Source organism: Marmota monax, unplaced genomic scaffold (genome assembly GCF_021218885.2).
Source record: "Marmota monax isolate L192 unplaced genomic scaffold, Marmota_monax_Labrador192_F-V1.1 WCK01_AAM20220418_F8-fsc00621, whole genome shotgun sequence".
Lineage (NCBI taxonomy): Eukaryota > Metazoa > Chordata > Mammalia > Rodentia > Sciuridae > Marmota > Marmota monax.
Window position 1 is genome coordinate 22426 of NW_026694818.1, and position 23834 is coordinate 46259.

The 23834-nt window shown below is 36.1% G+C and overlaps 1 protein-coding gene across 1 annotated transcript in view; it reads right to left on the reverse strand.

Moving 5' to 3' along the window:
- LOC124080138 (protein mono-ADP-ribosyltransferase PARP11) overlaps positions 1-23834 on the reverse strand; it is a 46526-nt gene that overhangs the window by 22408 nt on the left and 284 nt on the right. The gene's annotated exons all lie outside the window — the stretch shown is intronic.

Sequence of the window (23834 nt, forward strand, 5' to 3'; positions counted from 1 at the left end):
CTGACTCTTAAGAATAGATAGGAACAGGTCAGTTTTGACCAACTTCGTTTTAGATACCTGGCAGGAGAGTACAGACTAAGCACAGCCTACATGGGCATTTAAAAGGAAAAACAATGATTGTTTTTAATTTAACTTAAGATGTACATTTGTGTCAGCCCTACCAAAAGTAAGTAAGGCTGGAGGCTATAAAGGAAGGGTTCTTGTGTCAGAGTGCCTAAAATAATGATCACAGGGCTGGGGCTGGGGCTCAGCAGTAGCACACTTGCCTGGCATGTGTGAAGCACTGGGTTTGATTCTCAGTACCACATATAAATAAATAAAGGTCCATCATATATATATATTATACATATAATATATACAATATACAAATATCAAATATATATATATATAATATATACACATACACACACACACACACACACACAAAATCACAAGAGATGCAAATTTGTCGTGAGTTAATTTGAGTCTGATTTTATAGACGTACAAATCTTCCTAACCTCCTACATTGATGAACTTGATTTGTTTTTAACTGATAAGATTGTAAGTTACTGTCCTCATGGTTTTCAGAGACTAGCTGAAATACAATTGTTTTGTGTTAATTTTTTACAAAAAAGTAATGCTTTGCTGCATTTATTGTTGTGTTAACATGAGCCATGCTCTTATGCTTTGTTCAGTCACCTGCCATCTTCCACTATGGGCCTCTGGACTGCTCTAATACTGAATGCCCTTAACTGTCCATGCCCTACCCAATAGAGAATAGGGATTTGGGGTTACTTCCCTAAATTTCACCCCCTCTCGGCAAGTACTAGCTTAGAGATGTCATCACCAACTTTCCATAGAAATGGAAACTAGAAATTGACAGTGGGGCACTGTAACAGGGATTCACTTGATGCTCTGACTACATCCCTTGTGGCTTTGAAACTATGTTTTTTTTTTCTTTTTCCCAACCTTCTTCTGAAAGATCTTCTCCTTCCTGATATTTTCCTAATCTTCTCCTTCCTGATCTTCTTTTCCCTAACCTTTTCTTTGATCTTGTCTGATCTTCTTTTTCCTGATCTTCTCCCTCCTAATCTCTCCTCCTTAATCTCATTTTCTCTGAATCACCTCTATAAAAGCCCTGTATTCCTGCTGATGGGCAGGATCACAGCCTTTGGAACAGGAGTTCCCTGTGTTTCTCCTTTGCCAGCAAAGCAATAAACCTTCTTTTTCCTTTTCCTCAAAACCATATCCTTGTTATTAGATTGGCATTGCAGCCAAGGACTGAGCTTTCGGCAATACACATGGCAGAATACAAATTCTTATTCAGTGTACATGGAACATTCTCCATGTTAAAACATACACTATGCCAAAAAATAAGTGTTAATATATTTAAAAGGAATTAAATCATATAAAATGTTTTCTAACCAAATGGAATTCAATTACAAATTGATAACAAAAATAAATTGGGAGGAATCTAAGATGATGGGCCAGAGGGAAAGCAGCATTCTGTGTCACTTCATGACCCGGATCTCACCTAGCAGGAATTCTGCATCTCTGAGAGTGACAGAGGACCCCTATATAGCTGCTCTCACGCATAAATCACCAGCGCTGTGCCCCTGGAACAGGGCTCTGGACCTCTGCATTCCAGCAGTACTCCTGGCTCCTGACACCCAACTCCTGAAGTTCTAGCCAACACAGGGCTCACCAGTATATTAGCAGGATCATTTATCAGCACTGCTGCAGAACTCTCAGCGTTGCTCCACTTCCACACAGGTCACTCAGCTATTACCTATCCTCAGCACAACACCATCAACCAGCTTCCCCCACCCTACCCAACACCACGGTTCTGGGAGCAGACTGCCTCCATCTTGGCTCACCTTCCTTGACATATTTGGTGGGGGCAGCTCCCAAATTGGTACTTCAGCTGGCCAGGTACCTACCTGGTCTCTAACACCCACCCTCAACCAGTGGTGGTAATCCAGCAAGAGCAGCTTCCCAACACAAAACAGCCCTTAGTGGGACAGGTGCACAGTGCGACCAGGATATGTAGCCCTGGGGAGAGAGGTCCCTCAATTGGGAACTGCTAAGGGAGAGGGAAATGGGGCAAAAGTTTGGAGACTAACAGAGAGACTAGGAACCAGGAAATCTTCAGGCAAGATAGGGAGATAGGACCAGGCGCTCAAGTCCTATTAGCAGACCCTAAAAGAGACCCTTGAGGTGCATTCTCCTTGCAAGAACTGGCGGGTGCTACTCCTCACTTCCAGGCACCTTGCACCAGGACTAGCCTTCCCACCCTAGTTACCTTCACCATCCTGAGGGCAGAGACACCAGCTAACAACAGACAACTCCACCTACTGGATGAGAAGGGAAGCAGAAAAGATATGGATCTCTAAAATTAGCAACAATCCTAGTTTTGTCCTTCAAGAATTTTTTTTTCCTTCTCTCTCTCTATCCTCCTGCCCTCACATCCCCAACATATGTGAAACCAAGAACTCTGCATGAATTAGGATGTTGAAGACTGGGACATCTTAATAATATAATATAGAGGTATTGTATATGCTCTATTTTTTCCTCTTCTTTTATTTTTCTTTTCCCTTCCAATTTTTACTATTTTAATATCCTTTATTTTTCTAAATACATATGCGTGTTTGTTTTATGCACTCTACAGTCTTCCCACGTACTTGTCTACCCAAACTACTTCTTGTCTATTCTCCTGCTACTAACCTTCTTCATTAGATTTCTCTTTCACACTTCCTAAGTTATATTAACTCTATATCCTCACATCCTACCTCCTCAGCATATGCCTCACCACCCCCCCATTCATTGTACACAATTAGAAAGTGTAAACCTTTTTAAAAGCCTACTGATTATGTTATAGATAATAATTGAATCCAACATTTCTGTACACTGGGACCAAACCATAAATGTTTTAATAGCAATGATTTGTTCATAGGTGTTATACTGTTGATCTGTTAACATTTCCTTTCCCACAAAGGAGAGGTTTTGGAACCCTATAGGAGCACTACAAACCTACAGGGTAAAAACAATAATACCCCAGACCCACAGAGCTAGAAGGGAAGACATACAAGCAACATGAAAAGACAAGGGAAGAAAGTGCCCCAAACAAATCAAGATACCACATTATTAGAATCCATGGCAACCACAGCAGAAGAAATGACAGAGGAGTTCAGGATGTCCATGATTAAAATGTTCTGTGAACTGAAGGAAGATATAAGAGGAACTTCAGGAGTGGGTGTCAGGAGCTGGGATTACTTCTGGAATGCTGAGGCCCAGAGCTCTATGAGGGGGCACAGCACTAGTGATTTCTGTGCGAGATAGCTGTATAGAGGTCCTCTGTCACTCTCAGGCAGCAAAAGATAATTTTGACAAAGAGCTACATAAACAAATACAAGAAGCAAAAGATCACCTCAACAGGGAGATAGAGGTTCAAAAAAAAAAAAACAGAAATCCATGAAATGAAAGAAACAATAAATCAAATTAAAAAGTTCAACTGAAAGCATCACCAACAGAGTAGAACACTTGGAAGATAAGACATCAGACAATGAAGATAAAATTCACAATCTTGAAAAGAATGTAGACCACACAGTGAAGAAACCATGAGCAGAACATTCAAGAAATATGGGATAGCATTAAAAAGACCACATTTAAGAGTTATTGGGATAGAGAAAGGCATAGAGGTCCAAACCAAAGGAATGAACAATCTATTCAATTAAATAATATCAGAAAAATTTCCAAACATGAAGAATGAATTGGAAAACCAAATTCAAGAAGCCTACAGGATGCTGAATGTACAAAATCACAACAGATCCACACCAAGGCACATTATAATGAAAATATTCAACATACAGAATGAGGAGAGAATATTAAAAGCCATGAGAGAAAGGAATCAAATTACATATAGGGGGAAAAACAATTAGTATAATGGCAGATTTTTCAACCCAGACCCTGAAAGTGAGAAGATCCTGGAACAACATATATCAAGCTCTGAAAGAAAATGGATGCCAACCAAGAATCTTGTATCCAGCAAAAATAGCTTCACATTTGATGATGAAAAAAAAAAAACCTTCCATGATAAACAAAAGTTAAAAGAATTTACAGCTAGAAAACCAGCATTACAAAATATCCTTGGAAAAATATTCCATGAAGAGGAAACAAAAAACAATAATGAAAACCAACAAAGGGAGATAATACCCTAAAGGAAAAACTAATCAAAGAAGAAAATAAGTCAAGTTAAATAGCAAAAATAAAGGAATATGGCTAGGAATACAGATCATGTCTCAATAATAACCCTGAATGTTAATGGCCTAAACTCACCAATCAAAAGATATAGGATAGCAGATTGGATTTTAAAAAAAGACCCAACAATATGCTGCCTCCAGGAGACTCATCTGACTGAAGAGGAAAGATTGAGAAAAAGCATACCACTCACATCGACTACGGAAGCAAACAGAGGTTTCCATCCTCATATCAAATAAAGTAGACTTCAAGCCAAAGTTAATCAAAAGGGATAAAGGAGATCACTTTATACTGCTCAAAGGAACCATACACCAACAAGACATAACAATTATAAATATATATGCCCCAAACAATGGAGCAACTGTGTTCATAAAACAAATTCTTCTCAAGTTCAAGAGTTAAATTGACCACAACACAATAATCTTGGGTGACATTAACACACCTCTCTCACCAGAGGATAGATCTTCCAAACAAAAGTTGAATAAAGAAACTATAGATCTCAATAATACAATCAACAACTTTGACTTAACTCACATACATAGAATATTTCAGCCTTCATCAAGTGAATATACTTTCTTCTCAGCAGCACATGGATCATTCTCTAAAATAGACCATATAATATGCCACAAAGCAATGCTTAGCAAATACAAAAAGTAGAGATATTACCCTGCATTTTATCAAATCATAATGGAATGAAATTAGAAATCAATGACAAAATAATTCTTTATTCCAAAACTCAGAGGGTCAAAGGTAAATTTAAAAATACTTGGAGCTGGGGTTGTAGCTCAGAGGAAGAGCACTCGGCTAGCAAGTGTGAGGCACTGAATTTGATGTTCTGCCCCACACAAAAATTAAATAAATAAATAAATAAGTAAAAAAAAAAAGAAATCAATGACAAAATAAAAATAAAAATTACTCCAATACCTGGAGACCAAACAATATGCTATGAATGAACAATGGGTTGCAAAAGACATCAAGGAGATTAAAGGATTCTTAGAGATGAATGAGAACACAGATACAACACATAGAAATCTCTGGGACACTATGAAGGCAGTACTAAGAGGAAAGGTCATTGCATGGAGTTCATTCCTTAAAAGAAGAAAAAATCAACAAATATATGACCTAACAGTACATCTCAAAGCCCTAGAAAAAGAAGAACAAACCAACACCAATAGCAGAAGACAGGAAATAATTAAAATCAGAGCTGTAACCAATGAAAATGAAACAAAGAGACAACTGAAAAAATTGATAAAACAAAAAGTTGCTTCTTTGAAAAAATTAATAAAATTGACAAACCCTTAGTTACAGTAATGAAGAAAAGGAGAGAGAAAAATCCAATTACTAAGATAGGTGATTAAAAAAAAGGAAATAGCACAATAGACACTCCAGAAATACAGAAGATAATTAGAAATTATTATGAAAACTTGTACTCCGATAAAACAGAAGATATTGAAGGCATTGACAATTTTCTTAAGTCATATGATTTGCCCAAATTGAATCAGGATGATATACACAATTTAAACAGACCAATATCAAGCAATGAAATAGAAGATGCCATCAGAAGCTTACCAACCAAGAAAAGCCCAGGACCAGATGGATACACAGCTGAATTCTACAAGACCTTTAAAGAAGAACTAATACCAATACTCTTCAGTTTTATTTCAGGAAATAGAAAAAGAGGCAGCACTTCCTAGTCTATGAGGCCAATTTCATCCTGATTCAAAAATCAGGCAAAGACACATCAAAGAAAGAAAACTTCAGACCAATGTCTCTAATGAACATACATGCAAAAATTCTCAATAAAATTCTGGCAAATCAAATACAAAAACATATCAAAAAGATCCTGCACCACGATCAAGTGGGATTCATCCCAGGGATGCTAGGTTGGTTCAACATACAGAAATCAATAAATGTAATTCATCACAGCAATACAGACTTAAAGATAAGAATCATATGATCATCTCAATAGACACAGAAAAAGCACTTGACAAAATACAGCACCTCTTCATGTTCAAAACACTAGAAAAACTAGGGATAGCAGGAACATATCTCAACATTGTGAAGGCTATCTACACTAAGCCCTGGGTCAACATCATTCTAAATGAAGAAAACTTTAAGGCATTCCCTCTGAAAACTGGAACAAGACAGCAATGTCCTGCTTTCACCACTTCTATTTAACATAGTTCTTAAAACACTAGCCAGAGCAATTAGACAGATGAAATAAATTAAAGGGATACGCATATGAAAAGAAGAACTTAAACTAGCACTATTTGCTGATGATATGATTCTATACCTAAAAGTTCCACCAGAAAACTTCTAGAATTAGTAAATGAATTTAGCAAAGTAGCAGGATACAAAATCAACACACAGAAATCAAAGACATTTCTGTATAACAGTGACAAATCCTCTGAAAAGGAAATGAGGAAAACTACTCCATTTACAATGCCCACACACACAAAAATAAAATAAAATACTTGGAAATAAACTTAATGAACGAGGTGAACAATCTACACAACAAAAACTACAGGACGCTAAATAAAGAAATCAAAGAAGACCTTAGAAGATGGAAAAATCTATCCTGCTCTTGGATAGGCAGAATTAATATTGTCAAAATGACCATACTACCAAAAGCATTATACAGATTTAATGCAATTCCAATCAAAATCCCAATGGCATTCCTCAGAGAAATAGAAAAAGCAATCATGAAATTCATCTGGAAAAATAAGAGATCCAGAATAACTAAAGCAATACTTAGCAGGAAGAGTAAAGCAGGTGGCATCACTATACCGACCTTAAACTATACTACATAGCAAGAGTAACAAAAGTAGCATGGTATTGGCATCAAAATAGACTGGTAGACCAATGGTACAGAATAGAGGACACAGAGACTAACCCATACAATTACAGTTATATTAGACAAAGGCACCAAAAACATACATTGGAGAAAAGATAGCTTCTTTAACAAATGGTGCTGGGAAAACTGGAAATCCATATCCAACAAAATGAAATTAAACCCCTATCTCTCACCATGCACAAAACTCAACTCAAAGTGGATCAAGGACCTAGGAATTAAACCAGAGACCCTATGTCTAATAGAAGAAAAACTAGGTCCGAATCTCCATCATATAGAGTTAGGCCTCTACTTCCTTAATAAGACTCCTATAGCACAAGAATTAAAATCAAGATTATTAAATTGGATAGATTCAAACTAAAACGTTTCTTCTCAGCAAAAGAAACAATCAGTGAGGTGAATAGAGAGCCTACATCTTGAGAGCAAATTTTTACCCCTCACACATCAGATAGAGCACTAATCTCTAGGGTATATAAAGAACTCAAAAAGCTAAGCACCAAAAAAACAACTCAATTAATAAATGGGCCAAGGAACTAAACAGACACTTCTCAGAAGATGATACATAATCAATCAACAAATACATGAAAAAAATGTTCATCATCTCTAGCAATTAGAGAAATGCAAATCAAAACTACTCTAAGATTTCATCTCACTCCTGTCAGAATGGCAGCTATTATGAAAATAAACAAGTGCTGGCGAGGACATGGGGAACAGGTACACATTGCTGGTGGGACTGCAAATTGGTGCAGCCAATACAGAAAGCAGTATGGAGATTCCTTGGAAAATTGGGAATGAAACCACCATTTGACCCAGCTATCCCTCTCCTCAGTCTATATCCAAAGGACTTAAAAAGAGCATACTACAGGGACACAGCCACATCAATGTTTACAGCAGCACAATTCACAATAGCTACACTGTGGGACCAACCTAGATGCCCATCAGTAGATGAACGGATAAAGAAAATGTGGTATACATTCACAATGGAATATCACTCAGCAATAAAAGAGAATAAAATCATGACATTTGCAGGTAAATGGGTGGAGCTGGAGAATATAATGCTAAGTGAAATTAGTCAATTCTCAAAAACCAAATGCCAAATGTTTTCTCTGATATAAGGAAGCTGATTCACAGTGGTGCTGGGAGGGGGAACATGGGAAGATTAGAGGAATTCTAGATAGGGCAAAGGGGAGGGTAGAGAAGGGAGGAGGCAAGGGGTGGAATGAGATGGACATTATTACCTTATGTACATGTATGAAGACACGAATGGTGTGAATATACTTTATATACAAGCAGAGATATAAAAAATGTGCTCTATATGTGTAATATGAATTGTAATGCATTCTGCTGTCACATATTAGAAAAATCAATAAAAAATATTTTAGAAAGAAATTGGGGAAATTCACAAATATATGAAATTAAATGACACACTGTAAATAACTAAAAGGCAAAATAATTAATTACCAGGGAAATTTTAAAATATGTTCAGATGAATGAAAATCAAAATATAACATGCTGATAGTATGCAGCTAAACAGTGCTTAGAAGGAAATTCATAGTTGTAAAGGACTATACTAAGAAAGAAAAATTTCAAATCAACAACCTAACAACAGTCTACATTAAACTAGAAAAAGATGAGCAAACTAAATCCAAAGGAAGAAATGGTAAGTTTTAGAGTTAGGAGAAAAAAATAGAGAGTAGAAAATAGAAAAATCAACAAATCCCAAAGTTTCTTTATTTGAAAAAATATGATACTTTGGCTAGACTGGACAGAAACAAAAAAGAAGACTCAAATAAGGAACAAAAAGAGAGGAAATTACTAATGATCGGAGAGAAATAAAAAGAATATAAAGGAATACAATGAACAACTAACAGTAGTTGTATTATAAAGCCAATAACTCACATAAAACAGCAAATCTGTAGATGAACACTACTATTGAAACATTTATAAAAGAAAATTTGAATAGGTTTACAGAAAATAAAGAGATCAAATTAGTTGTTTAAATTTTTCCACAAAGAACTGTCAAAGGTCAAATGTTCTCTCTGATATGTGGATGCTAACCTATAACAAGGGAGGATAAGGAAGGGAAGTATAGAGGTTCAGTGGATTAGACAAGGGGGAATGAAGGGAAGGGAGGGAGATGGGAATAGGAAAGAGTAGAATGAACCGAACATAACTTTCCTATGTGCATATATGAATACACTACCAACGTAACTCCATAGCATGTTCAACAACAAGAATGGAATCCTAATAAGTTATCCATGTATGTATAATATGTCAAAATACCCTCTATATCATGTATATCTAAAAACAATACATAAAGAAAATGAAAAGTCTAGTCCTAGATGGCTTTACTGGTAAAATCTGTCAAATATTTCATTAAAAAATCAATACAACTGCTTCATAAAGTCTCCCAAAAAACAGTACAGAAAGGACCACTTCTCAACTCATTCTATAAGGTTGATAGCACCCTGACACAAAACCAGAAAAAGACATCACAATATAACAAAACTAGACACTATTATCTCTTATGAATATTGGGGACAAGAGGGTCCTCAACAAAAGGAATCCAGCTGTAACAGTGGTTCACTTTATGTTACGAATATAACCCTTGTTGATCTGCCACTGAAACTTATTTTTAAAATAGACATTTCTTTCTCTTTCTCTCTCCCTACTCCTCCCTAATCTCTCCCACTCACTCCCTAAGGGGAAACAGGATTGCCTTTCTTTGGGATGGAGGCAAAGTTATTTGTCCCCAGTACATACTCACCATAGGAACAAAGTAATCCAGACTTTGGGGATAGTACCAGAGGATCTCAGAAATGACTATCTCCCAAATTAACAAGTGAATTACAACTCCAGACAGAGAATACATGGAATACAGCCTTTGAGTCACCTTTTTAAAAGCTCCCTGTTCCTGCTGAAGGGCAGAACAGAGCCTTTGGGACTTGAGTTTATTGTTAGCAAAGCAATAAAACCTTTTCCTTTTTCTCAAAATCATGTCCTCATTATTAAATTGGCAACAGAGGCAAGGACTGAGCTTTTGGCAACACAGCAACATATAAATTGGAATATATATTACAAATGAGATTGGCAAGGCTGGTTTACATTACTCCTTCCCCCATACATAAATAAACAAATAAATAATATATTACTACAAGTTGTGTTTCCCAGAATTCATATGCTAAGATCCTAGCCCCAATTGGTGGTATTTAGATGGGGCCTTTGAGAGGTGATTAGGTCACAAGGGCTTATCCTCATGAATGGGATCAGTACACTCTGGGGTACCCTTTGTTCCTTTTACCAGGTGAGGATGAAGCCAGATTTAAAGTTAGGTAGTCAGTGTAGTTAGGTAAATCGGTCTAATATCAAGTAAGATCCAAAATGGAGGCCATGTTTAGAATGAATTACGGGAAAAGTTGAACAACTCTTGGAATGTTAATGAAGTCCCCCAAAAGCCCAAGGCCAGAGCCCATCCCAAAGAAGTGTTAATGAACAGCCCCCAGCAAACTTGAAGGTGCTGACTCAGAAGTCCTTCCAGACCAGATTACTTCTTTGGCCCACCTGTGTCCCACCCCTCGGGCCTTCCCACCTACATCCCATCACTGAAAGAACTATAAAAAGGGAAAACAACCGCACTTCCATGGATTCCATCTCTTGGGTCCCCTTCTTCCTCCAGGAGAAGTCTTTTCTGCTGTCCTTTAATAAACTTCTACTTTCCACTCTGACCTTGCCTCGGCATGCTTCTCTGGTGTTATTCTTCAACATTGGGGAAGCAAGGACTCATCACCGGTCAACAGCAGTAACAAGGATGTATGGCCATCTATAAATCAGGAAAAAGGTCTTCACAACACACTGAATATGCCAGAGCTCTACAACAGTGAACACTAAATCGTTATTTATAAACCACCCAGTCTATGGTTATACCAGCTCAAATGGCTAAGAGAGAAATTGGTACCAGAAATGAGATGCTACTAAAACAAATACCTAAAAATGTAAAATCAACTCTGATGCTGGGAAACAGGTAGAAGCTATTAGAGTTTAGAGGTGCATGCTCAAAAGAGCCTGCACTAACTGAAATAACTGTTAAGTAAAAGGGAGCTGTTGGTTATTTAGAAAATTCTTAACCTATCCACATAGAAAATAATTGAGAAAACCTGTTCAGAAGACCACATTAAGTGTGTCGCCAAATGTCCGTTTGAAAAGATTAGTATGGGTGTGTGTGTCATAGCAGATTTAATAAGCCACCACAAAGGAAAATTGCCAGTTTGAACTGAGGAAGAAAGACAAGAAGGAATGAAGGAAGGGCTGTTAGTCTTCTCCGACTTTACAGGATGGAACCCTAAAGCTATTCAGCTTCAAATATGTGCAATCCTTCAAAATTAGCAAAGAATGACCCTGGAGGTCATTCAAGGATCAGGGCTGGCTTTCTCCTTTCACAAGGGAAACCATCATCTTACTTTTAAAATCAGATGGCCTCTCCCCAAAGTCACAAGGGCAGGACTAACCAAAGCTCAGTGGGCCTAAAATGCACAGCATCAAGCCAAAGAGAATTATTCATCAGTCTTAAGATCTCTGAGCTTTCTAGAGACCTCGTTCTTCTTTCTTTTATCTCTCTTTTAGAATGGGTATGCCTATCCTATACCTATAAAGGGAATGTCTATCCTATCATACTACTGCAACTTGGCAACACATAACATTTGGTTTCAGAGAGTACTAACTGGAGAATTTGCCTCAAGAATCACACCTTGAGTCTCACCCCTCACCCATATCTGATTTAGAAGATATTGAGATGAGAAGTCAAACTTTAAACTTTATAGAATGAGTTAAGACTTTGGGGGGTAAATGGGATGAAGAGAATGCATTTTGCATGTAAGAGTGACTTGAAGTTTGGGGAGGCGAGGGGCAGAATGCTATAGACTGAATATCTATGTCTCCCCAAACATTTATAATTTCAAATTTTAATCCCAATTTTAACCACAATGATATTTGGAGGTAAGGCCTTTAGGAAATGATTAAGTAAGAGGGCAGAGCCCTCGTGGATGGGATTAATAACCATACAAAACACAGGCTTGTAATATCAGTGACTAGGGAGGTTGAGGCAGGAAGATTTGAAAGCTAGTATAGGCAACTTAGACCCTGTCTTAAAATAAAAAATAAAAAGGTCTGGGGATATAGGCAAGTGATAGAGTGGCCAGTACAAAACAACACACACACACACACACACACACACACACACACACCCCAGAGAGAACTTCCCTCCCTGTCCCTTCTGGTACATAAGGACACTAAAAGACAACCATGTATCAACCAGAATAAAAGGTCCCCAGCATATACAAACTTGATTTTTCATTTCACAGCTTATAGAATTATAAGAAATAAATTTCTGAAGTTGATAAGCCCCCAGTCTATGGTATTCTGTTATGATCATTGAGCAGACTAAGATACATGCATATTAATGGCACAAAAAAAATTAACATCATCTCAATGCAGACAAAAATAATTCAACAAAATCCAATGAAAATAATAACAACCTAGAAACAGAATGAAATTTCCCCAACTTGATAGACAGCATTTACAAAAATCCAGAGCTAAAGCTTGCTATTGAAAAACAATATATTTCCCCTAAAAGTAGAAACAAGAATGTTTGTTCTTACCTCTGAAAAATCAGCCTCTACCTCAGAGCAAAGCCTGTCCAAGGAAGGGACATGACCTTTGTCCTTGAAAAGACCCACAGAGCACTCCTAGGCACATTCCCACCCTGCTAAGTTGTTTATCTACAAATAACAGGAGAGATCTGCTGTGCCAGGTGTCCCTGACTCAGTCAGGCTATACAGATAGCAACTCCCTAGCAGCCACCAATCAGCATGAGACAGGTCATCTGGATGCCAGATGACCCTCCCAGTAGTTTATGGTGTTGGGAAACCATGTAGTTCAGCAGGAACACCCCTCTTGGCTTAAACCAATCAGTTCAAATGAATCCCCCTCTTCTAGTAGCCAATCACCCCTACCCAACCTGTTCCCGCCAGTAAATGTGCTAACCATGTTTTAGAGTTGTTATTTGATTTTCCCGCGGTGTGTGATGATTTGCTAAGAGATGCTATGATGTATGTGGGGGTCCCTGCCTTCTCCAAACTGTGTATAAAACTGCTGCAAACCCTGGGCTCAGGGCCTCTCAGTGTCACCAGTTGCTGTGTGTGTGTGCGGAGGACCTAGCTAGCTCCCAATAAACACCTCTTTGCTGTTTACATCGATCTTGGTCTCTGGTGGTCTTTTGGGGGGTCCCGAATTCGAACATAACAACCTCCTCTATTTAACATTGTACTGAAAGTGCTAACCATGGGGCTGGGGATGTGGCTCAAGCGGTAGCGTGCTTGCCTGGCATGCGTGCGGCCCGGGTTCGATCCTCAGCACCACATACAAAACAAAGATGTTGTGTCCGCCAATAACTAAAAAATAAATATTAAAATTCTCTGTCTCTCTCTCTCCCTCTTTCACTCTCTCTTTAAAAAAATAAAAAAAAAAAGAAAGTGCTAACCATGGCAATTATCCAAGAAAAAGAAATAAAATGCATCAAGAATGGAAAGGAAAGAGTAAAACTATCTCTTGGCAGATGGCATAATTTTATGTAGATACTTCTTCGGAATACAGTTAAAAAACAGAACCATTAAACAAGTTCATCAACACACAAGATCTGTCTCAATTATATACATCTGTATCTGTCTCAATTATATACACATACATTAACAAGGAATATTCAAAAAAATTTAAATTCTACTTGAAACACCAAAAGAACAGAATATTTAGGTATAATTCAATAGAAGATGTGCAAGTCATTACAATGAAAAACTTCACATACTGCTGACCAATTGCCAATGGCACACACTTATTATCCCAGCTACTGGGAAGGCTGAGGCAGGAGGATAGCAAGTTCAAAGCCAGTATGGGCAACTAGTGACACCTGTCTCAAAACAAAAAGTAAAAAGAGCTGCAGATATAGCTTTAATAGAGTATGTCTGGATTCAATCCATAGCACAAAAATAAATAAATAAATAAATTCTGTCAAATATTTTTTCTGCATGTATTGAAACAATCATTTATTTTATTTTATATGGTGATTACACAATTGTTGTTCAAATATTAAAACAACCTTGCATTTTTCAACATCTGGGTCATGATGTATTAATTCTTCTATATACTGTTACATTCATTTTGCCAAATTTCTTCTTAGAATTTTTGCATTTGTGTTTGTAGCTTTCTTTGGCTGGTTTTGATATATTGTACTCCATGACAAAATATTACCTACACCTTAATTTTCCATAACTATGTATAGAGTTAGTATTACTTCTTCCTTAAAAACTTGGTAGAATTAGTCAGTGAAACTTCCCGGGCCTGGAGTTTTCCTTGAAAGTAGGTTTTTTCTACAAATTGAAATTCTTTAAATAATGTGAACTACTTCTTAAACAAGCTTTGGTAGTTCACGTCTTTATAGGAGTGTGTCCAGTTCATCCAAGTTGTCATACTGATTGACTATAAAGTTGTATCCTTATTATTATCCTTATTATTCTTTCAATGTCTTTAGAGTATGTGAGATATGACTTCTCTTACTCTCAATATAGTAATTTGTGTTTTCTTTTTCTCCTGATGTCTGTCTAGAAATTCATCAATAGTACTGATGCTCACAAATAACCAGCTTTTGATTTCATTAATTCTCACTACCGTTTTCAGTTTTGATGATTTCTACTCTAACCTTTCAGTTCCTTGCTCTTGAGTTTTTTTCTTGTTCCTTCAAAAGGAAGTTGTGGTCATTTGATTTGTGACATTTCTTCTTTTAGCTATAAATTTCCCTCTCAACTGTTTTCACAGCATTTTACAAACTTGATAGGCTATGTTTTCATAATATTTCCCCTTTTTTAGTTCTTTGGCCCATTGGGTTAAACTGTTATTTACCAAATACTTGAAAATTTCACAGGTATCTTTCAGTTATTAATCCTAGCTTAATTCAATTTTGGTCTAAAAGCACATTTTATTGGAGACATGGTTTATGGCCCTGAATATGATCTATCTTATTAAATGTTCTATTTTTTAGTTGGTAAAACAAACAAACACATTCAAACTTTGGAGGACAGAATGTTCTACAAATGTCAATTAGGTCAAGTTGATAGCGTTGTTACAGTTTTCTCTAGCATTTATTATTTTCTATCTATTTAATCCTTCAGTCAGTGAGAAAGAACTATTGAAGTCTACCACAATGGGCGATTCTTCTCTATTAACATTCCATTAGTTTTTTTAATATATTTACTTTTTAGTTATAGTTGAACACAATATCTTTATTTATTTTTGTTTTTTACGTGGTGCTGAGGATTTTTTTGCTGTCAAACGCTCTACCACTAAGCCACAATCCCAGCCCCCATTAATTTTGTGTCACATAATTTGAAGTTCTATTACTAGGTATATAAATGTTTGTTATTGTTATTGATTAACTGACCTCTTTATCATTAGGAAATTACTTTTTTAATATTTATTTTTTAGTTGGAGTTGGACACAGTACCTTTATTTTATTTATTTTTATGTGGTGCTAGGATCGAACCCAGGGCCTTACACGCGCTAGGCGCACACTCTACCACTGAGCCAAAACCCCAGCCCCAGGAAATGATATTTTTTATCTAATAATATCTTACGATATTATCTCTGAAATCTACTTTCATATCACTGAAGCTTTTTCTTGAATAGTGTCAACATTATATCTTTATTTAGTTCTATCCTGTTTGTGTATTTACACTCAAAATGTGCTTCTTGCAGAAAACTTATATTTAGATCTTATTGTTAATCCAATCTGTCTTTTAATTGGGGTGCTCAGAGCATTTACTTACAGCACAATTATTGATACGGTTAGGTTTAAGTTTATCATCTTGCTATTTGCTAGTTTGGGTACCACCTGTTCTTTGTTCCCTGTTTAATGTTTTGCTACCTTCTTTCAGATTGGGTACGTTTAGGATTCAATTTTATCTTCTTCAGTGGCTTAGTAACTGTAACACTTGTTTGTCCATACACACTGCACTTCATTTCTTCACTTTCTATGCACTCTCACATCCACTCCAATTTAACTTTTCTAACTTCTGGCCTAACTTCTCTCAATCCAAATTAAAATTAAAACAAACAAATGAACAAAACAAAAACTGACCAAACAAAAACAACTTTCTCGTTAGAGTTTGTGATAAGCTTCATGAAATTAAATCCTATACAAAAATTTCACTCCCCACCTTAAACTCTCAGTAACATTTTATAATTTTAATCCCTGTCCTAAATTACTCTTCTCTTGGTCCATGACAGCACACTCTCCAGATTATGTTATATCTTTGTCCACAAATTCTCAAAGCCTTCGTTCCTTAACTTCTACTTAGCCTGTAATATTTAGAGCTCCTGAGGACTAGCCCCCTTTTTTTCCTTTTGTGGCATTCTTAAAACAGAGTCCTCAGAAAGGAAACTATGGGGAAAGAGGAGGACCAGGGACTAAAATGGAATAAATCAAATTCTATGCATGTATGATTTTGTCAAAACAAATCTAATATTATGTATAACTATAATGTGCTAATAATTCCTCAGGGATTATAAGAAAGTTCAAGGGCATTTTTGGATACAAAAGTAATGAAAGAAATTTGTTCATATACACTTCACACAGTTAAAATTTAAAATTAATGAAGACTTTCATGAAAATCTACTTTCTTTAAAGCTATCACTCACTGTAAAATTTTATTATGTTTGATCTTTTTGGTTGGTTCTTATTACCTAGTAGTCACTAAATATGGGGGAATAAAACCAAGTTATCTTTCACATCTTTTGCACACAAAGCACAAAATCCACTTGCTTTGTTAGCAAGGACAAAAAACCTATCAAGATAAAAGGGCTCCTCCTCAGCTTAAACAGATAAAATCTTGACACTTCTGAGAAGCTTGTAAATTCAAATTTTATGCCTGGAGGGAATAACTGGAAAAATTTCTTTACTAAATGATTCTGTTGGATATCATATACTGTCAATGACAAATGATATGGAGAGCAATTACTACCACATGAGGGTTTCCGTGTATATTCTGTTTAATAATTGAACCAACTATTTGTGGAGAAAATATGAATTAGTCCTTGACATATGTACAATATGTATTAAGGTAAAAGTACTCAACGACTTTTTGTTCTGCTTATCAGTGAAAATCCATAGTATAAGGGAAGACAGTTTTCATTTAGACAATAACCTTTTTATAAGCTGTGGCACAGGCTGAAACAGGTCTAACATTCAAAACTAACAGAGCATGAGCTATATATACAGATAGCAAGAAAATGTGCTGCTATAACTAAAAGATCCTTTAAACATATGGAACAGTTAGGAGACAAAAATATGCCTTCTGATTATAAGTGAGTGTTGAAGGAAATAATGGAAATTGAATATCATCAAATCTTGACAATGGTTTGTACTCTCAGATGTGGAAAGAAATGGCAATGTTTGCAAGATTACTCTCCTTCCTACTTGAATTTGCTAACTGCCAAAAACAAAAGTGCTGACATGAGTTTTTGAAATGAGGAATCAGATAAATTTTTTCATAATGCTGATTAATAACAACAAAGTCATCCTATGATTTTCAGAGACTTGCTTACATGGAGGAGAGTGGAGATAGATTTAGAATTGTAAATAACCTGAAACTACTATTTCAGGGTCAAAACACCCCAATTTTTAATGCTGAGAATAAGAGATCAGATTTCGAAGTCACCAAACTATGGTACAAATGTTTCCACTGCTCCAGTCTGATTCCTTCTCCAAATCTAATGGTTTTCTTCACTCATGGGGGACTGAGGCTAGTAACATTATTGTGAATATATAAAGAATACATTCAAATGTTACAATAAAACATGAGGAAACACTTTGTAGAAAATGATGGAGTCAAAAAATGACTTAAGAATCCATTTGCTCCTATTTTCCAAATATTCAGCCTGGTTAAAACATTCATACCTATTGTTTAACATTATAAGTGTCAGTTTGGCAACTGACACAGCACTAGAAATCGTCTTCAGGGAGAAATCCTTCACCTTCTCAGGCTCTGTTTGATCTTGATAGTTCAAAACATCTCAAAGCCAGGAAACACAGGTTATAAATAGTGATAATCTATAATTGTGGAATGAGATTTCCTAATCTAGTAGAAATATAGGGTTAAAAAAATCAAAACATCTGAGTCTAACCTACATTTCAAGCTACCTATAATCAAATTAGACATAGTTACTTCATGAAGGGCTACAAAAAAATGGACATTTTCAATGATAATAAAAAAGTCCGTTTTTTAAATACTGCTTTATTATTTAGTAGTCTGCATGGGTGCTGAACATTTGAAAAACACCTTCCTAGAGATCTCATATACTCTGATGATTTTAAAGGCTATCTATAAAAGCTGAGGCCTAAATTTCAATAGTCTATAGTCTTCTCCATTTACCTACCTATTCAACTGCCTTCCTCACTTCAATACTTGATGTTTCAGAGGTGCACAAATACGTCAGCTTTTCATCACTGTTACAATATACTTCAACCTATAAAAAGTTTACAGTTTTAAAGGTTCAAGAGCAAGACACCAGTACCAGTTCAGATCTGGTGAGGGCCTCTTCACCAATGGTGGATGGTAGATGGCAATGGAGGGAGCACTCAAGAGCAAGGAATATATCCCAAACTAGGAACAAAGGGGATGAAATGGGCCATGCTTTCTCCTTTCATAACTACCTTCTTACAGAAACTTAAGGGGTTATAAGAACTCCTTATGCCCCACTGACGTAAGGGCCTCTCACTAGGTCCCATCTCTTAAATGACCCAACAGTGCCATCCTGGGGACCAAGCCTTTAACACATGTGCCTTTGGTGGATACAATTAGACCATATCCAAATCATATGAGCACACTGAACCTAATGGGCCCAAAACCAAATTCTTGATATCCTCCCATCTTCCCCCTTTCTAAATTTTCTCATATCAGTGAAAATACATCTCAGTTTCTGGTTGCCTGTGCCAAAAACCAAGTATTTCTTGAAGTTTAAGAATTTTCTTTTAATCCCTGACTCCCTGTGATTATCCTCAAAGATCCTTTTCTACTCACCACACATCTTATATCCTTTGTTAGACTAGGAAGTATGTATGCTACAACTGGAAAGTTCTATGTTTAAAACCTGGATCCCTTAAATTCATAAAGTTCACCAAAATTTGAACCTTGGTATCATCACTAAAAAATAATTTAATAATTTCCTCAAAATAGAAGTATTAGATGATTCAGGTAAAGACATACCTTACTTAGCACTGCCCCAGACCCCAAAAAGTCCACTCTTGTGTGGCTACTTTGTCATTAACATCTTATCTCCCAGGTAAAGGATTTCTATTTCCCAGAAAATAATTTGTTTTGAGCCTCAGATAGATATAGGTCATACTTTAAGCTTAGCTAATCACTGTTAGAATAGTTACAAAGAATTTCAAGAAAACAAAGATATGATTAAAGGAATTGTTGATTGGTCCTGTAATAAATTACACTGTCAGGAACACATCTTCATAGATACTATGTTTCCTAAAGAACTGTTATTTCCAGGAACACATCCTACCTCCATTCTCAACTCAGTCTGTGAGTATCTCTGTATAATATACTGCCAGACTCAAAAGAAAAATTCCATGTTAGTTACCACTGCCCATACCTTTCCATCTTCATTCTCTAATAATGCCCATACTGAGAAATTAATCATGAGATCTGTACTTTCTCCACTTCATTCCTTTATTCAAACTGTACTTGCCATTCTCTTTTACTTTCATAGGCTTTGGTTATTTTGCTTCCTTTGATATTCCCATAAGACCATTTCTATAATTTAAAGAGCTAGCTTAAATATAAATCATTTCAATGAACGCTTGAAGTACCCAGATATCACTTTCTCTCCCAAAACTATACTGCAAGCCCCCTCAGGAGTAGGTTCTGATTTGATCCATGTTTATATCCCCCATCCCTAATATCTAAAATAGTGTTTCTTTCTCATGTGTTAGATACTTACATTATTTGCTGAGTGAAATGAATAAATGAATTAATGTCTGAGTCATTTTGGTTCATACATCCTAAGTTTGTACTATTAGAGGACATCCAATAGAGTTGTCCACCACCTTGCTCAGACGAACTTAGGACTAAAGATGAACACCTGGCAGGAATATTTATTATAGTAATATTTTCAAGCCTTGAAGCTCACCAAAAAATGATATGCTGAAAAAAAAATAAGATAAAAGGTAGGACATTTCGGGGGCAGAAAGCCATGCAGCCACGGGGGGATTATAATTCAAGGACAAATCATAAAAAGAAGAAACCCAAAGGAGTACAATTCCAAGGACACCAAAAAGGAAAAGTTTTGAGGAAAACCTGTGATTGCATCAAAGTTGCTAAAAGATAAAAGTAAGTTGCTGTTTTATGTGGTGATTCAAAGTTCTTGGTGACCTTTTGACAAGTATTAGGGGAAGAAGTTAGACTGAAAGAGCTGAGGTATGGGTAAGAATGACAAAAGCGTAAGATTATTTTTTCAAGCAGTTTAACAGAAAAAGAAGATATTGAATGGTAGGTGAGAAACAGCCATGAATGTAAAATAACAGGGAAGATGTTGGCTCTGCAGAAAAAGCATCACACTATAAACAAATGTTATCATTGTTACCAGCAGAGTCAGAATGCAGTGTAAAGATGACTTGGGTATTGACACACTGCTTACTTGCTCCATGATCTTGGGAAAACCATTTTCTTCTCTCTTAACTAACATATCAAATTATTCTAATAATGAGTTAATAAATGAAAAACAATTTTGGAAGAGTACTTTCTATGAAGTAAGATACTATTTTTGAAATTGACAGTTTATACTCATGAACAAATGTTTGTAAGTTCATAATTCTCTTCATCAGTGTAATAACAAAAAGCTAAAATTAACTTCTATCTAGTTTAATTCCAGGGAACTACTTATTCCAATCCCAGCAAAGAGACAGAAGACAAGGAAGAAAAGAGAAAGTGAGAAGCAGGATAAAATCAGGGTACATAAAGTCAAAACTGTGATGGCAACCCCTTCAACTTCATCCCACAGACTACACCACTTTCCTAAACTGGGAGATGTTAGTCATGGGCTCCCTCCCCCAGGTGGGTAGAGAAATGCCAAGAGCACATATGAGAACTGCCTCCTGCTTCTGTCAATCTGACCTACCTTGGCAAGAACTTTATGCTTACCCCACAGTTCCTGGTCAGTGAAAGGCATCATCAAAGACCTTATATTTGTTTTCAAATATTATCTGAGTTCACAATTTTATATTTGAAGACAGGTATAAAATTTATTTGATTCCTTGGTTCCCTTGTTTTAGGTCTCCACCATGCCAAAGGAAATGTTGAAAGGTCAGTGGTGATTTTCCACACTCAAACCATTTCCTGAAAACTTTTCACAGGGAAGGGGAGGCTGATTCTGATTAGGAACATGGCCAGGGTCAGTGTAATATTTTATCAGAATACTTGTGAGTGGAATGCAATATCACAAAGTAAGTATATTTGCAATAGGAGCAACAGGAGGTATATTTGCAGGCCATAGGTGGTATATTAAGGTCATGGATGCTACCAGAATATACAGAAATAAACTAAATAAAATTCTTCAATTAAAGCAGTTAACAATAGCCTTCCTTCACAAAACAGCATTTATTTCATTCAATGGAAAGAATGATAAACAGTGACTTAACATTGACTTGTAATGCAAAAGTCATCTGCATTTATCCACTATGGTTTTTGTTTACTGGCATTTTGAAATCTTCCCAGTTGTATATGACTTAGGGTACCATTAATTTTTATTCCATGAACACATTTAGACTATCCAGAAACCCCTTCTACTAAAAGAAATTAACAAATTACTAGAGAAAGCCCAGTAGAATATTTATCTTTAAAAAAATGTAAGCTAATAAAAGTAAACTTCATTTGTTCACAGTGTTCCTATGCTCACACAAAAAACATTATTGGTAAGTAATAAAAAACAGAAGCATTAAGCTATATGAGGGTACCATAAAGTTCAAAAGAAGAAAATATGGAAGGTTCATTACTATTAAACAAAAGTCAGCCTGTTCTGCTGAAATTTTTTTTAAAAAATCATCAAAGTAATTTCAGAGAAAACTGAACATTTCTTACAAAGAAACAGGATCATAATTTTACAAACCAAATGTGAAACATTCACAAATGCATTTATAATTCTCACAAACAAATGATCTGTAAATTCTGATGTATGTGTGATACAGGAAGAAAATGAACATAAAAAGCAAAGAATCCTAGTACAGTACTGATCCAATCACTATTATGAATTCACAAATATTTATTAAGCACCAGCATCTATTCTCTAGATGAAGATACTATAGTAAGCATAAAAAAAATTCATGCTCCTCTGGAGCTTACAATACAGTGAAGAATTTAGAACATGTAACCTTGAGCAAGACAAATATAAAGATGACTCAAGTTGTTGTTATGAAGAATCAAAACAGACTGCTCATAAAAACCGAATACATCTATAACATACACACACATATATAGAAATGTCCAGATAACATATAAAATGAAGATTATTGATAATGGTGAAACTGAATATAAGTATATATGAACATATTCTCATAATTCCAAATTATTTTTATTAAAGTCAAATACAAGCAATTATTTTCCTTTAATATGACCTGATTACAATATTATATGTATGAATCAAAAAATAAACTTCAATGAAGACTACTTTTATATGATGGATTGGGATAGAACCACAACAGGCAACTATCAAATCCTGACCAAAACACTAGTTTCTACTGGATGAAAACATAAAGGAATGTACTGATAAGCTAACGTCTCTGGAAATACATTCCAGAAATAAGAAGAGAGGAGTACTATTTGTAGTAAAATTCAAGTATCGATATTGAGGGGTTTTAGAGTAAATTTTGGCAGTTATCTCAGCATATGGCTTAGTTTCACATATTGAGTCCAGAAACTTGAAATATGATTCTGTTATTTTCCCTGTCAACTCCTAAGTTGTAAAGTGTATAGGTGCCATAATACTAGGTGGTTTCAACGGTAACAAGAGAAGAACGGAATACTCTTGGCAAACAGATCCCATTGCTTGAGGGCTGCACCTTAAAAAAATAAATGGATAAAAACAAAGTAGACAAAACACATGCAGGAATAATGCAAATACCCGAGTCAAACAAGGAAGGAGACAGAATTGCAGTTGAAAACGTTCCAGATCATCGGTCTAACCATTGAAAGAAAACATCTAAAAACTTCACCATCCAGTAGTTTAGGAAAAAAACAGTTGATCCTCGAGTGTTAAATGGTTTCCACCAAGAAGGGAAAAGGGGTACTGATTGTTCTCCCTGGGTCTGTTCAAACCATAGGGGTTGAATTCCCTCGCTTTAGTGGGGTGGGGCTGAAAGGTACTCCTGAGGAAAAGGGAGAACAGGTTCCACGACCAACAATTCCAATTAGAAAGCAAAATACAAAGTTTCAAAAAGTAAAGACCCGTGAAGGAAGGAAGGTGGAGAAACCAACGAAAGTAAAATAAATAACTCGAAAAAGAAAGCAAAAAACGCGTTGAAGAACCCACGGAGCTATCTCTACCACTAAAAAAGGCAGGGACTGAACATGGCAAAAGCCCCTCCACAAAGTCTGGGACACTGGCGCCATCGGAACTCAAACACCCAGCCTGACTGGGGTGA